This window comes from Chiloscyllium plagiosum, unplaced genomic scaffold, assembly GCF_037043375.1.
Source record: "Chiloscyllium plagiosum isolate Xiang-an unplaced genomic scaffold, Cpla_swu_hap1 HiC_scaffold_14, whole genome shotgun sequence".
NCBI classification, from domain to species: Eukaryota; Metazoa; Chordata; class Chondrichthyes; order Orectolobiformes; family Hemiscylliidae; genus Chiloscyllium; species Chiloscyllium plagiosum.
In genome coordinates this window covers 22,179,801-22,194,178 of record NW_028270152.1, presented here as the reverse complement: position 1 = coordinate 22,194,178, position 14,378 = coordinate 22,179,801, and the positions used below count along the sequence as shown (strand labels likewise).

The 14,378-nt window shown below is 38.6% G+C and overlaps 1 protein-coding gene and 1 long non-coding RNA gene across 9 annotated transcripts in view; one reads left to right on the top strand and one right to left on the bottom strand.

The window, feature by feature from the left end:
• Positions 1-354: 354 nt before the first annotated feature.
• LOC122558880 (uncharacterized) lies at positions 355-4,093 on the bottom strand. The gene is made up of 2 exons (XR_006314266.2): positions 3,384-4,093; positions 355-2,730 (listed from the first exon to the last, which is right to left on the bottom strand). It is a non-coding gene; the product is annotated as an uncharacterized LOC122558880 (long non-coding RNA).
• A 150-nt stretch (positions 4,094-4,243) lies between these two features.
• setd5 (SET domain containing 5) overlaps positions 4,244-14,378 on the top strand; it is a 171,302-nt gene continuing 161,167 nt past the window's right edge. For 5 of the 8 annotated variants that reach the window (XM_087994139.1, XM_087994140.1, XM_087994137.1 and 2 more), the window contains exon 1: positions 6,189-6,326. The gene's annotated coding sequence lies outside the window, so the exon portion shown is untranslated. Of the gene's footprint in view, positions 4,614-6,188; positions 6,327-14,378 lie in introns of those variants that run through there. The other 3 variants (XM_087994145.1, XM_087994143.1, XM_087994144.1) reach the window with 3 other exon arrangements.

The following is a 14,378-nucleotide window of genomic DNA, read 5'->3' as shown; positions in this document are numbered from 1 at the left end:
GCTTCATTAACTTTGATGGGGAAAGATATTTCCAGCTGATTGACTGCTTTTATTGCCATCCCAGCTCCCTGCCCATACATCTGACTTATTATCCTCTTGATGCTGGCATCATGAGAGAGTTATAGGGTCTAGGGTTATGTAGTATTACAGACTGTTAGATATAAATGATTATACATTGTGGCAGAATTTACATTTTATGCCGGTTTCTAATTCAGCGAACTTCACATCTGCACTTTTAGGGAAGAGCAATTGGTCAATACCAAAATTGACAACAGTACAATTATTACTTGATTTAAATACTTTGAAACTATTTGTAACCATTTTCAATTACTTCATAGACTTGAGACTGTATGGTTGAGTTCTACATTGAATAATATTTAATTACCACTGATACAAACAAGTGTCAAGAAAGAAATGATACAATTAACATAGTTTCCAGAAACCTATCCACTACTTAAAGTTGGGTATTCATTTAACAGGTGTAATGTGATTTACTCTGGATAATGCAGTTTTCTCTGAAAACTTAGTCAACCTTTTAGCTCATCAGTCTCAAAACCTGCATTATAGCTTGGCATATCCCAACAATATCGCTAACTAAACTTTAATCCCACCTTTGAGTAAAATACTTAAGTAGTTTCTTCCAAGAAAACAAAATTGTGAACTATTAACCCAAGTTGCATGGCTGGTAGTGTCAATTAGTAGATGATCAGTCATATACTTGGTTAACAAAGTGTGCAGTCATCTAGCTAGAAAGAAGATACTATTCACGAGAAATTAAACCGAATCACTAAACCAGTGCTTGTTCAAATCAATAATTTTATTAGAGTAATAGAAAAAAAATCCAATTTTTTTGTTGCATGTTTGTTTGAGCACTGGTAGGAGACATGTACTGGTAAAAATTCAAACCTGACAATTTAACTGGTCTTGCATCTGAAACTGCATAAACTCAATTACTGTAATAGCTGTAGTGTTCTGTGCCTTTTATACCTGGTGATCTCTCTTGCCTAGCTGTTGGTAAAGGTAATTAATACTTCTCCAGCAAATGTTTGTAATGGAAAAAGTGTCAGTGGAAGGATCTGCCAGCTATTAATGATTGGGCAGTCTTCTATGACTCACCCGTAACTGTAAAGCTTAGTTGCCATGGGACTGTTCAGACTCCCAGCCATTCTACAATAAGCCTGAACAGTGTGAAGCTGATAAAACTGGTAACACTGTGCACTTAGCACAATCTTTGCAGTCTGAGTTCTCACAATTGTAATCACGCTAAGAGAATCTGTTTGGAAAACTGGTGTTTTGGACACGGTGGTAAAATCAATGCATAGGTATAGAAGTCGAAGCAACAACCAGCATTTCTGAAATCCCAACATAATGTAAGATAAAAGGGAAGGTACTTGGTGTACAATAAAGGGAGACAAGCATTTTAACAATTAATCTTTACAGTTTATAATAGATGTAAAGCTGGTTCCATATAAATGATTATATTTCTGCCTTCTAGCTTTTACCTATGTGAAAAAAATGTAAGAAACTCAAGTACTTGGAGAGGAGCATTTTTGAAGCAAGAAATGAAACCAGTTGGAAGTGAAAAAGTTAACTACTGACAAAGAATGAATTCTCACAGCATATCTATCTTAATTTAGTTGCTGCAGAATTGCTTAGTGCAATAGTATTTAAAAGTGATACACCCAGGAAATTGCAAAACATGTTGCAACATCAGGGAGGGGCATGAATGTAATTTGATTTTCCCTTTGTCTTACTATTAAGGAAGGTTCGTCTTTGATAAGCAATACATAAATCAAATTTGTGCAAAGAATTTCATGAGGTTAGTGGTATTAGGTCAGATGAATTAAAAGATGTTTGTGACAAAGTAGCTAATACCTACAGCACTCAAACTATTCTTACAACATGCAAAGTAATATCACATTTTTAGTACTCATTCTTGCAAGAGAATTACACACCAATTCATTGGAAACAAGTTTAAATCAATCTACTACAGCCCAGGAAATATATTGCTAGAGAATTTGTTTGCTACTCAATAAGTGGGTCGCTGTACACATCTTCCTTCAGTGAGCATCCAATTCTACTAGGTAGACTAGATCTACAGCTCCTTTAAACTGGTATCAACAAAGTTTTCTCCTTTCCTTTAAGGATGCATGAAGTCAAATTGCAGCCAGTAGGCTTGAAGTACACATGGTAAAATAGGATATTATGAAGGGGTAACTTACTCACTCATTAGGGGTGTGACCTTAATAATCTTAATAAGCTGAAGAGAAATAATTAAGTGAAGTGGCCATATTACCAAGTGTTCCTTAATGATGATTGAGCCAGTCAACAGTTATTTGGCCCTGATGGTAAAGAATTATTCCTTCTACAAGTAGTTATGAAAGGCCACAAACCTGAAAAAAAGTTACCCAGTTTCTCCAGAACATGATGCAGACTTGCTGAGCATTCCCAGCTTATGTTCCACGTTGAGTATTATGACAATGTCAGGGTAGCCATGATTGCTGAACCTGGAACGCCAAGTTTACAATGATCTATTTCTTCGAGGGGCCAGGTTTCCAACTATTGAAATTTAAAACGTTCAGGCAAATTCTGTGTGTATGCCAACTAGATGAAAACAATTGGGGGGCGGAGGGGAAGAAAGAGGTGTAGTTTCCAAATTCTGTAAAATTTGATTGGTTTTTGGCAATGATGGTAATTCAACCGCCAACCAGGAGCTGAGATTTATTCCTTCTATAGGGCAAAAAAAAAACAACAGCATTAGACCACTTTTTTTGAGGAGGTACGACGTTAAATATTTGTCTTAATTTTTTCGGACAATGTAGAGCCTATCCGTCCTCTCCTCAAGAGGAAATTGGTCCAATACTACAAGAAACACAAAAATCCGTCCACAGGATTTCGCTTGGCCAAACAAACCATTGTTAATGGGGGAAGGGAAGGAAGGAATCAAGACTGGCTTGTCCTAAAAGGTTCCCAGCATCCTGGGTTGGGTGTTGGTCAGCAATTAGATCACTCGGTGAATGAACAGGACGCCATCCCAAGCGGACATGACGATTCTAGAACCTTCTCTCCCTGTTTTGTGACTCCCTCCACTAACATAGGCAACCCAACAATCCACATACATTTCAAAAGAGTTAGTTTAAAGAATTCGCCACGGCTAAAAGTTACACACCAGATTAAAAAAAAATAAAATACCAAGAAGCGGGTCGGGCTCCTTCTCGAAGGTTCCACCCGAGGTGGGGCCGCGGCCGGCGCCATTTTGTCCGGGGAAAAAAAAGAAAACGTTTCGCTTATAAATCGATTTCTCGACGCTAATAATCCCGAGATAATATGCATGTTTTAAAATGGAAACACCCAATTTTCTTTAATAAATTTAATTTCAGTACCATGCAAAAATTACTGAAAGCCAAGAGGCGCCATGATATCTGCAGTCCGCGCTACCACATCAAAGCGACATCGATCAGGTTTTTAATTTTATTTTTTGAAAAATCGCTTTGGGTTTTTTTATAATCCACAAGTAAAACGGACGGCACTCAGAAATCCGTAAATGGCTGACAGAAGGTATTGTTTCGTTAGTTTTGTATAGAAAAATCCACCACACAAGACGTGTCGTTAACCATGTCCTTCCCTTGCCATCGCTGTATCACTCCCTCCTGCTCAGCTTCCACACGCGTCCACTGCTGAAGCGACTTACACCACTCCACCCCTCCCTTCCAGAAGAGGCAGGCGTGGTGTGATTGACAGCCACCTCCCGGATGACGGACGCCAGGACGGTCCAATAGGCAGCGGAGGGGCGTGGGGAAGCGGCTGACGTCGCCGGGGATCTCTTTTAAATTACCCAATGGCGCAGCAGAGGGAGGCGGGTCCCTCCGTGCAGCCGGGATTCCTCCTTTCCTCCCCCACCCCCTCCATCGCTGAAGAAGATGGACAGGGGATCTCTAACCCCGCCTCTCGTGGCTAGACCCTGCGAGCAGATACGGTGGACCCCGTATCTTTTGTCAGGGCGGCCCGCCATTTCCCGGCGAGTTGTGGTTTGAGGCTGGGGGGGGGATGGGCGGATGTTGGTCGGTGGGGGAGGGGCAGTGGCGGAGACGCTCAGGCTGGGATCAGTGCTGCTGTACAGGAGCCGGCCCAGCTGCAAATAGAGTCAATTGTCACCCTTTTATAACGAATGTTTACCTGAGAGGAAAAAGTCCCAAAATAACAACAGATCGTATTCCTCCCTATGTTCCCATCGGATCGAGTCTGCTCCCCTCCCTTCTATTTTAAGGCCCCTATTTGGTCAACTGAGCGTTATCAACAATCTTCAATCTCCCCCTTCTCCTCCCCCCTTTCTCCCCTGCACACCTCCTTTTTCCTTTCCCCACCCCCTGCAACGTCAGTCTGAAAGGTTCGGTCGGTGTGCTCAGGAAAGCCCGAGGCTCTGTTTCAGGCCTGACTGATGAACCTCTGTCAAGTTTTTGTTTTGAATGAGGGAGAATAAGCAACACACACTAAAAAAAATAAAAACACAAGGAAGGAAAGAGAGAGAGAGAGAGAAAGGAAGGAAAAGAAAGGATCACTAGAAGAGGGGAGAAGGCAGCCCTATTCAGAAACGATTATTGAGACAAAAAACGGTGAGTTTTCCTGTTTATAATCGGGTTGCCAAGGAGTTTTGATGGTTTTATTGGTGTTAGTGATGATAGTGTTTACATGATGAACACTGCGCACTTTAAAAACCTGGGATTCATTTTAAACCGATTCTCCACGTCATTTTCCATTTGAATCTTAGGATACTTGCATTTAAGAGATAGGTAAGTATGTGGGATTTCTGTAGACTTTTTCCACTTCATGTAACTTATTCATCTCTGGCATTTTCTTCATTAGAATAGCACAACAAGAAAAGCCAGAGAGGTTGGGCCCCCATGGTAGTATTGCAGCTGGGAGGCATTATCCAATCCTGGAGTCTGCTCAACCATTCTCTCCCCCTCAAAAAAATCATCTGCATTCAACGTACTTAATTACCATTATGCTAAAAGGCTAAACAACTACATGAAAGTAAAATAATGCAGAATTAGCTCAGCATTTTTCAACACATTGGATCATGAAAACATATTTCAAAGTTCTCTTGTTTCACAATAGTTAGAAAGTAAGATGGAATGTTTTGGACGTTGGTATCCTACAATGCCCAAATCAGATTATGGAATAGAATTTTTTGATCACATTCTTGCAAAGCCAATGATGCTCCACCAAAAAAGTGGACTTTAAAAAAAAATCCAATTCTAGGTTTTATAGTGAACATCTATATGAATAATTGTTCAATAATAATTGTTAGATATCAATCAAACAAAATTTCTGTCCTTTTTAACGACAGCATTTAGTACAAGAGGAAATGGCCTCTTTGAACCACATGGTCCAGGGATTAATCGTGTTGCTTATGATGGTGTTTGCTTTAGTTAGTCTTCAAAGGGTATATTTTATTATAGAACCTCGCGACCAAATCAAAGCGAGTTTTCATCAGGATCCATTCCAGAATGGATGCCAGACCTGAGATCCATTCAGAAGATGTTAATTTGAAAATATATTTGATTGTGCTGAAAATGAAAATGCTTTGTTTCTTTTAGTTGGGCGGATGAAACATTCGTCATAAATCCATAGCCATGTATTAATGGAATTTAAATGTTAGTTTTGGGATACTTTCTATATTTATCAAGTTGCATAAACTTAAAGACGTTACGTTTTAAGTTAAACATCCTTTATTTTGTCCATTCATAAGTTTGTGAATTATTACCTCTTTAAACTATTAAAAGAAACTTCGGTCGCAAGTGATAAGTAACATGCTCCGTTCTTAAGTAATAAAGTATGTTTGTGATTTGATGGGGATCCTATATCTTCCTTATAACTGTTTCTATGAGGCCTCGCAGTAAATGGATGTAAATTCAACGCTTCACCGCATCACCAGGAAGCCAGATCTTGTGTCTTAAAAGAACGATGTCCAGACCAAGAAGCCTGATTGCTATCCCTAACTTTGTGACTAAAAAATGCTTTGAACACAAGTCTTGAGCAGTAAACTACAAAATAACTTCATTTTCTTGCCGAGTAAAATAATCCTGATTATCCATAACCATAAACTCTGACCCAGTTATTTACCCTTAAATCTGCACAGAGGTAACTTGTGCTGTGGGTGTGTGTGAGCGAGTGAAGGGGGTGGGGGAAGGGTTGGTAGTCTGCTCTTACTGTGTGTTGGTTTTGTCTGAAGGTTTTTTAAGGTTGGTCTTCGAATGGTTATTTGAAAGTTATTTGGTTTTAATATCGAATTTTTTGGAAATTGTTTCTGTAGTAGTCGAAAGGTAAGAATGTACATTAACATGAGTGGGTTACACTGTGGAACCGTGCTTATTTTTAGAGTAAATGTAATAAAGATCGACGAAAGATTTCGATTAATTCTATGATAATTTCTTGTATTAACCTGCAAAGCTATATCTGATGTGCAGTTTTATTTAAAGTAATTTTAATTAATATTAGCGGTCGAGAAAGCATAAAATCAATAATAGTACTTTGCGTTGTAATCACAGAATTTACAAAGAGAGGAAATAGATTTATGTTGTGATCTTTTAGGAGAACTAGTTATTATCTCGGGATAATTCTGCTCTGTATTGAAATATGCTTGCTAAATTCGGCGTCAGTGGAAATTGAGTCTGAGGCTTTGAAGTTGGGGCAAGGCCTGGTATGTCTGGAAAGCTAGAATTTCACTTCAGACAGGGGCCTCAGTCAAATATTTGGCGCGGAATAGTCGCAACAGCACTTACATTGCTCTTCGGTTTCCTTGGATAAGGGTGGTAAAAGCAGTTTATTTTGCTATATAGAGGTCAGTGGTGAATTCTCCCATATTGTATTTTTAATGAGAAAGGGGGAGGGGTAGAGTAACCACGTACTGTGTACTGAAATAGAAATGCATCGTATATTGAATAAAATTATCTGACTGCTTCTAGCGCATTTGAACTACCTTAACAAATACGTCGTTAAAATTTAAAATTACTGTACTGAAACTTGTGATTAATTTTCATAAGGACGGGTTCGAGAATTCCTGTACAAGAAGAACCAAGGGTGGGGGAGGGGACTGGTTTTTAAATCCAGTTTCATCAGTCCCAGCACTTGAAGCTCTGTATCTATCCAAGTGTTGACGTTATCAAAAATGTTTAATGTGCTGATTGCATGATTTGAGTAAGGAACTCAAATGATTTGAGGCATAAATGATCTGTACTTTTAGGAGTTAAATAATCTTTATAACTGGCAGTTCTATGGGTTGCAGTTTTGCTTGCAGCTTTTTGAACCTGACTGGTAAAACAGAAGCTTTCAATCCCAACAAGATTACGGGAGTTAATAAGATTCCTATTTGAAACAGAGTTAGCAATAGTAAAGATTGTTCACGAACCCATAATGGACAATATGCTCAATTTGAGTCCCATCAATGATCTAGATAAATGTTTTACATTCTTTAAAGTTATCATGCAACCTGATATTTAATTCGCTTATTCATCTAATTTTCGAAGTATTTGGGAGTTCTTTGCCATTTTGTCTCAGCTTCAAGAAATAAACTGAAATTGGAAGATAGGTCTGATCTGACTCAGCTGCATTCTCTAACCTGTACGTGCTTCAAAGTATAGATGGCAATTGTTAACGTTTTGTAACCTGGCCATTATTTATTAATGATTTGTTAAATTTCTGGACGACGAGAAAGCGTAGAAGAAACCAAAGTGAATGGTTTTGCGGCTACGGGACAATCCCTGTAGTTAGTTCGATTGTGTTGCAGTTTAGGATGTTGGGGGAGGGGAAGGCAGCGTTTGTGTAGAGCGCCACTTCATTGATACACTATAGTGAATGTTGCGATGCATTTCTTCCAGTCAGGGGTTGAATTTGCTCCCGGGACTAAAATATTTTGGCAGATTTGGATGGTTTAAGCGGTGTTTTATGGTGTTAGGATATCGATACGAATGTGTAATTAATCATTATCGTTGAAATACTTTTTGAATATCTTTGTGCTCATGTTTTCGTTTCCTTTGTGAATAAACGCTTGCCATGAACGCGTGACGTGTCGATATGTACACGAAATAAAATATATTTTATTTAAATTCCACAAGTAAAATAGCTGTGTAGAGGGAACTGGCTAGTGCCTCTTGTGAAATTTGATCTCTCATGAAGTTCCCAAGAATATTAATAATTAGGCAGATGGGCGACTCTTGTTCGTCTGAGTGAAAACTGTTTGAATTTTGCACACGCCAGTAAAGCAAACTGCTGCAACTCTTGGTCATTAAGCCTCAAAGATAAATGCATTCCACAAGTTGCCGTTTCAATATAGAACAATGCGGTAAAACAAAACAAGTTAAACACTTTATTTGTGAGCAGATTGATGTATCGGACCTTGGAAATGGCTTAATGCATAAATAATGGATAAAATTACAGCTAATGTTGCACCCTGAAAGAAAACGTTTTATTCTAGTGAAAATAGGTGAAGAGATTAAAATGATCCTTTACTTCGGTTGCCACATATCGATACTGTTGCAGGGCAGTGCTTCTTTATCAGGAGCGGCCCCATGTCAAGCCTGGGGCTGGACTGCTTGATTGCCCAGTTTGAGTGACGCGGATCTTGGCTATTGGAGCTTTGTGCGTTGCGCTATTATTTTCATTTATACTGTTAACGGTTGAAGTTAGGTTTGCCCATCTATTTGAGTTTATTAAAGTGTTAGATCTTGGCCTTTTAAAATATGAAGAGTTTTATTAAGGTTTAATCAGTGACTAAATATTTTAAGAGTGAGAGCTGGATGTTCGTTTATCATTGCACTGCAATAAACCAAAGTAGGCCTTTTGTTAAAATGGCTGCTATTGTCTGTGATCTGATTGTAAGGATGGCTTATCTGTTCTTGATTCTGTAGTTGGCCTTTGTTAAGAACATGGGAAAACTTTTTTATGTAATACATACACAAGTTGTTAGTATTTTAATATTACATGAATTTTAAGAAGGTTCTTGACGAAAGCTAGCTTTGTATTATACTGGTATCCGTGAAGAAAGTTCAATCTTATGCCCAACCTCATTACTTGTATATTTTTGGAAAGTTGAGAGATTAGATATCGGAGCTTTCTCCTAAATACAAATATTATATACGCTGTTGTTCAGAGCTTGCTTCAAAATTGTGAAATCTTTTGTCTTATGCACAGCAGAGGGTTTGGTTTAAAGAGGAAGGGGGAGGGGAGGGGGGTGAGAGAGGAGGTAATATCACAAATGGAATTTTTCGGAAATTATACTGCAGTGATGTCCCCCGCTGCTGGCTCTTAATTGCTTTTACATGTTGTAATAACTGGAATTGCAGCAAAAGGATAATTATCATTTGTGGATCGTTTTTCCTTGTGCGTGGAGCATTTCCGATTGAATGTTAATTTAACGGATAAAGTCTGGGACCAGAGGCCAGCAGCATTTTTGCCAAGAGGCATGGCCAGTATCTCCACAGCTCATGTGTAACCTAAACATAAGGCAGCCATTTTCCGAATTTCAAATCACAAAAGATCACACCAAAACTCGCCTTTTTAAAACAGAATATTTTAAAATGTCCATAATTATAATTGTAGGGCTAAACTTAAACAGCGAGCAAACCAAACTATTGCGGGTACGCTTATTTAATAACTCAGTTATTGAAGATGGTACAGATAGAAATATTTCTAATGGTAAAAAATGCCTGCAGGTAGTACGTTGAGAAATTACTTTAATAGGGAAGTTAGACATTTCATGAATTCAATCTTCTATATCATGGCGTGCTAACAAACAGTAGTTGTTGTTACGTTAGGTAATTAGTTCAAGTTGCACTTTCTTTAATCTCTTTTAAGATTCATGAAGAGATATGGGAATAAAGCTATTGGGTCAGTTTGGTTCTGGAGTTGGAGTGATTCCAATACGAATTTCCCCTTTATAAAACGATAGATTTGGCTTTCGATTTGCTTAAAAAAGTTTTGTACATCCATAAATGTAAAGAGAAAGCAATCAATTTAACGTAGAGACAGCTTTAGATCAATCATATACGACTTTATTTTCTGTTTTGGGCAGATAACTTTCAATTTAGTCTTGTTGAAACATGGGTTCGAGTGATACTGAAACACCGGAAGTCGTTGTTGTAATACTGGAAGGCTTTCTCCACGTATTCAAATAAGATCAGTAACCTCTCCTTTTTTGGATAACTTAATACTCGAAGATCTCTAAAGGCGTTTATCTCGAAACGACTCTACGCGATTCACATGTTGCACAGTGTGAAATAGTATCTTTGAAATCGCAGTCGGTCGCTCTCTGGCCGCCCTGTTGCAACTGGAAGAGTCATTGTTGTTCCCAGAGGTGTGGGTTCGCCTATGGCAGACTGCCTGCTTGCCCGCCATCGCCCACCAGTTATGCCTGTCCAATATATTTGACCGAAATACTTTACCAGAAGTGATTTAAGGCACTTTAAGAAACGAAACGAAACAACACGGACCGAGAGCAGAAAAAAATACAAACCGCCGTCATTTCCAAAGCCTGCTAAATAAAATCGGGATGTCTTGAGTATTACTGGTTCCATTCCTGGTCCCTAATGTATCTATCTAAAAACGCATGAAGAAATTCAAGGGACAGAATGGGATGCTCTGGGCGACCGTGTTAGGGACGCCATTTTTGACAGGGATATGTGCACGTACCCAGAACAGTTTCAACAAAACAAAATCCGACCTCACAATATGCTTTTTGTACACAACAAAAATCGAGCAAGTAATTGGGGCGGGCGAGTGAGAGAGAAGAGGAGCGCTGTTCCATGTCTTGGATTTACCAGTCTGAGTTGCAAGTCTGTTGTGACATTGCAACTAAGGAATGCAGGGCGTGCGATTGCTCAAACAGCCTGTGCCTGGAGGTGGATTAATGTGCTCCAAGCGATTGCATCATCCCAGCTCCCACTGGGGCCTCTCAAACCTTTTCCAGCTGAAAAGTAGCCAAAAATAAACCAATTATGAAACTGCACAAACACTGCTGATCCTATTGTAAGCGTATATAAAGAACTGTAGTCAACCGTACTCTCCTTTTAATGCATTTATTTTAAAAAAAGTGATAGTGGTCAGGTTTAAATATTTTTTTAAGGTCACCAACTAATTAAATATAAACCATCCTAGCAATTGTAATTTACCATGATGTTATTAGTCTGACGGCGCATTCATACGCTATCCATCGAAGGCGAAGAGATTCGCTCCAGTTTGGAGAGACAGACCATGCTTGCATTTCCCAAACACAAGCTGAGTTGGTAGAGATTCATTAACACTCTGACAAGAGGATGTTTATGCGGTGACGTTACGACACATGCGCACAAAAATCGCCAGTTACTTCTCTCACCATTAACTCTATTTCTAAAATCCTTCCAGGGAGGAATGACTAATTGTGTTGGGGGGGGGGTGAACTTAGGCTCTTACCCTCGCCCGCCTTCCTACATCTTCAACAGCAGAACCAGCTTTATACAATATGTGATTTGATGTTGACTATTTCTGTCTGCAGCCAGAGTGGAAAAACTAACGAATGGCGTGTGAGTGCATCCTTGAAGAGTGCAGGAAATCTAGATTAGTGTTAAAACAATGAGTTCTTACAACGATTGAAATATTTCTTTCCACTTCTGCCATTGTACATAATTCCCAGTTCCAATTGGAATGACAATTTGAGACAGTTCAGTCCTTTGGATCTGGGCAAACAACTACTGTGAGATCTGATAGAGCAATCAAAATTAAATCCTGGTATATTGTTTAAAAAAGTTTCCCTGTACCGTCCCAGATGATATAATACTTTTTTCCCAAATGACTGTATTTTCAGCAATTTTCCTTGATGTGTTCTTAACGAGAAGAATTATATATGTGTCCATGCACATCAGTTTTTAATCAAAAAATCCTACAATATAGCAAACCTGTACCAAACTCTGGTTTGCCCTCAGCTGATTCATGTTCTTTGCAGGTTAGCCCACTATTGAGGGTACATAAAAGATCTGCAAATAGTTTGAGGAACTTCAATTACAGTGATAAGTTGGAAAACCTGAGTCCGAAGGGTTAGGATTTCAAAGGGAGAAACGTTATGCTGGTGGAAGGGTTAAGAACCAGAGACTTTTTTTTGCCAATTTCCTTAAATATAATGGTGACATGAGTAAAATCTTTTTTATTGCGTGGTTAGGATTTGGATTGCACTTCCTGAGCATACAGTGGAGACAGATTTTATCAAAACCTTCAAAAAGATTAGATAATTATTTTGAAGAGAAAAATGATTGTAGGCCTGTAGAAAAAAGGTAGGAGTGCAGTGTGTGGAATTAGGTGAGTTTGGTGCAGTCATTCAAGGCCAAATGTCTCCTGTGTTGTAACAATTTTCTATTCCTATAATAATCATTGGTCAGATTGGGGAAGAAATAATAAAGATTAATCAGGTGTTGTTTGCAACAGTCACTTTGCATTTCAAAAGTTATATTTTGCGGGAAAAAACGACCAAGATAAGAAGGTTCATTGTTTTGAAGGCTTGGCAAAGAAGGAATTTGAGGTGATTTTGGGATATGTCTTGATTACAGTACATGAAGGAATGAGAACATATTGTTACTTTTGATGCTTCAGAAGAGTGAGAGGTAATTTCAGTGGGGCACTGATCATAAAACCCTTATTTAAACATATTATTTGATGGTTTAATGGCTAGAGATGAGAGAATTGATTAGACAGGTAGTTTTTTTACTTGTTCCCTTTCAATGCTGTTGTAATGGCTTTTCCCAGATGGATTAATGTTCAAAGATTGGTCTAAGGCACATTTTGCATTAGATGCTAATATCTTTGAAACTTTTGTATTAGAATTTGTTTCTGAATTTTTCTATAATTTATGTATTTGGTGATACTTTATGCCTATCACTCTCATGATATTCCTGTTAATGTGTGTTACTTGGGCTTTACAATAGCTTTGAGAAATAGTATGTTACATTTAATTGTCTATAGAGATCCTACAGTTGAATTCATCATTGAAGTTTTGTTTTATGGGATACAAAATAATAATTGGTCTGAACCTGCTCATGTTTTATCAGTTATGAGATGATATGTGTGGATTATAAATGAGTTAATCTCTGATCTCAAAATAATATTTTTATATTCCACCTTTTGGAGAAAACGAACTCTCGAATTAAGCTGTTATAAGTTTGGTCATCTCATCATTTTTTTTCCCCATTGGCTACTATCAAGTGAACTGTGAAAAGTAAAACTGAAACTCCTCTTACTCTGTGTATCCTGTGATGTACAGGTCTTGTGCAATCTGAACTTTAAATTTGATGGCTAGCCACTTGGAATTCAAAATTAGGTCCTTAAGGCTGCTACCAGTACTTCATTCCAGTATGTCCAGCTCTGGATTGTATCTCGCAACATGAGCCATGTCAAGCATCAGTTGTACTAGCATGGATCTTATGTAGTACAAAAGCAATTTCAAATTTCAGCCATCAGCATTAAGAAGAAGACTTATGAATTACAAAAGGGCATTTTTTGGTTGCAAGATGAGTGAATTCAGTCAATATGCATAGTATATTGCATATTATAATGTTATAATCCTAGCTAATATTATTACTGGACAAATCTGATCCCAGATTGAAATCTGTTTTGATAGTTTTTTTTTATTGAGATGATCTTTCATTGAAACACAAGCATGCAATGGTCCAAATTGTAATTTAACAGTAAAACATTTAACAATTTAACAATAATACATATCATGTAAATGAAAGATAAAATTGAATAGACCAAACAATACAATACAGCACATGAACAGGTCCTTCAGTCCATCAAGTCTGCGCCGTTAAAATTTGAAATACACAGTAACATAAAATCCTATTAATGCCAAAAGCGCTTTTTTTTAATAATACTCTCATAAGACAGAATTCCCTTCCCTTCTCCATGTCTACCACTTACTTTAATTGTGACCTCAAGAAAAGTTTTGAGAATCTGATAGCCTCAAGTTGATTAGATTAGATTACATTACATTACAGTGTGGAAACAGGCCCTTCGGCCCAACATGTCCACACCGACCCGCCGAAGCGCAACCCACCCATACCCCTACATTTACCCCTTGCCTAACCCTACGGGCAATTTAGCATGGCCAATCCACCTGACCTGCACATCTTTGGACTGTGGGAGGAAACCGGAGCACCCGGAGGAAACCCACGCAGACACGGGGAGAATATGCAAACTCCACACAGTCAGTCGCCTGAGGTGGGAATTGAACCCGGGTCTCAGGCGCTGTGAGGCAGCAGTGCTAACCACTGTGCCACTGTGCCGCCCACCATTAAGCCTGCCTGGCCATTCTATACAATCATGGCTGACCTTGGTCTTCAACTCCATTTTCCCAA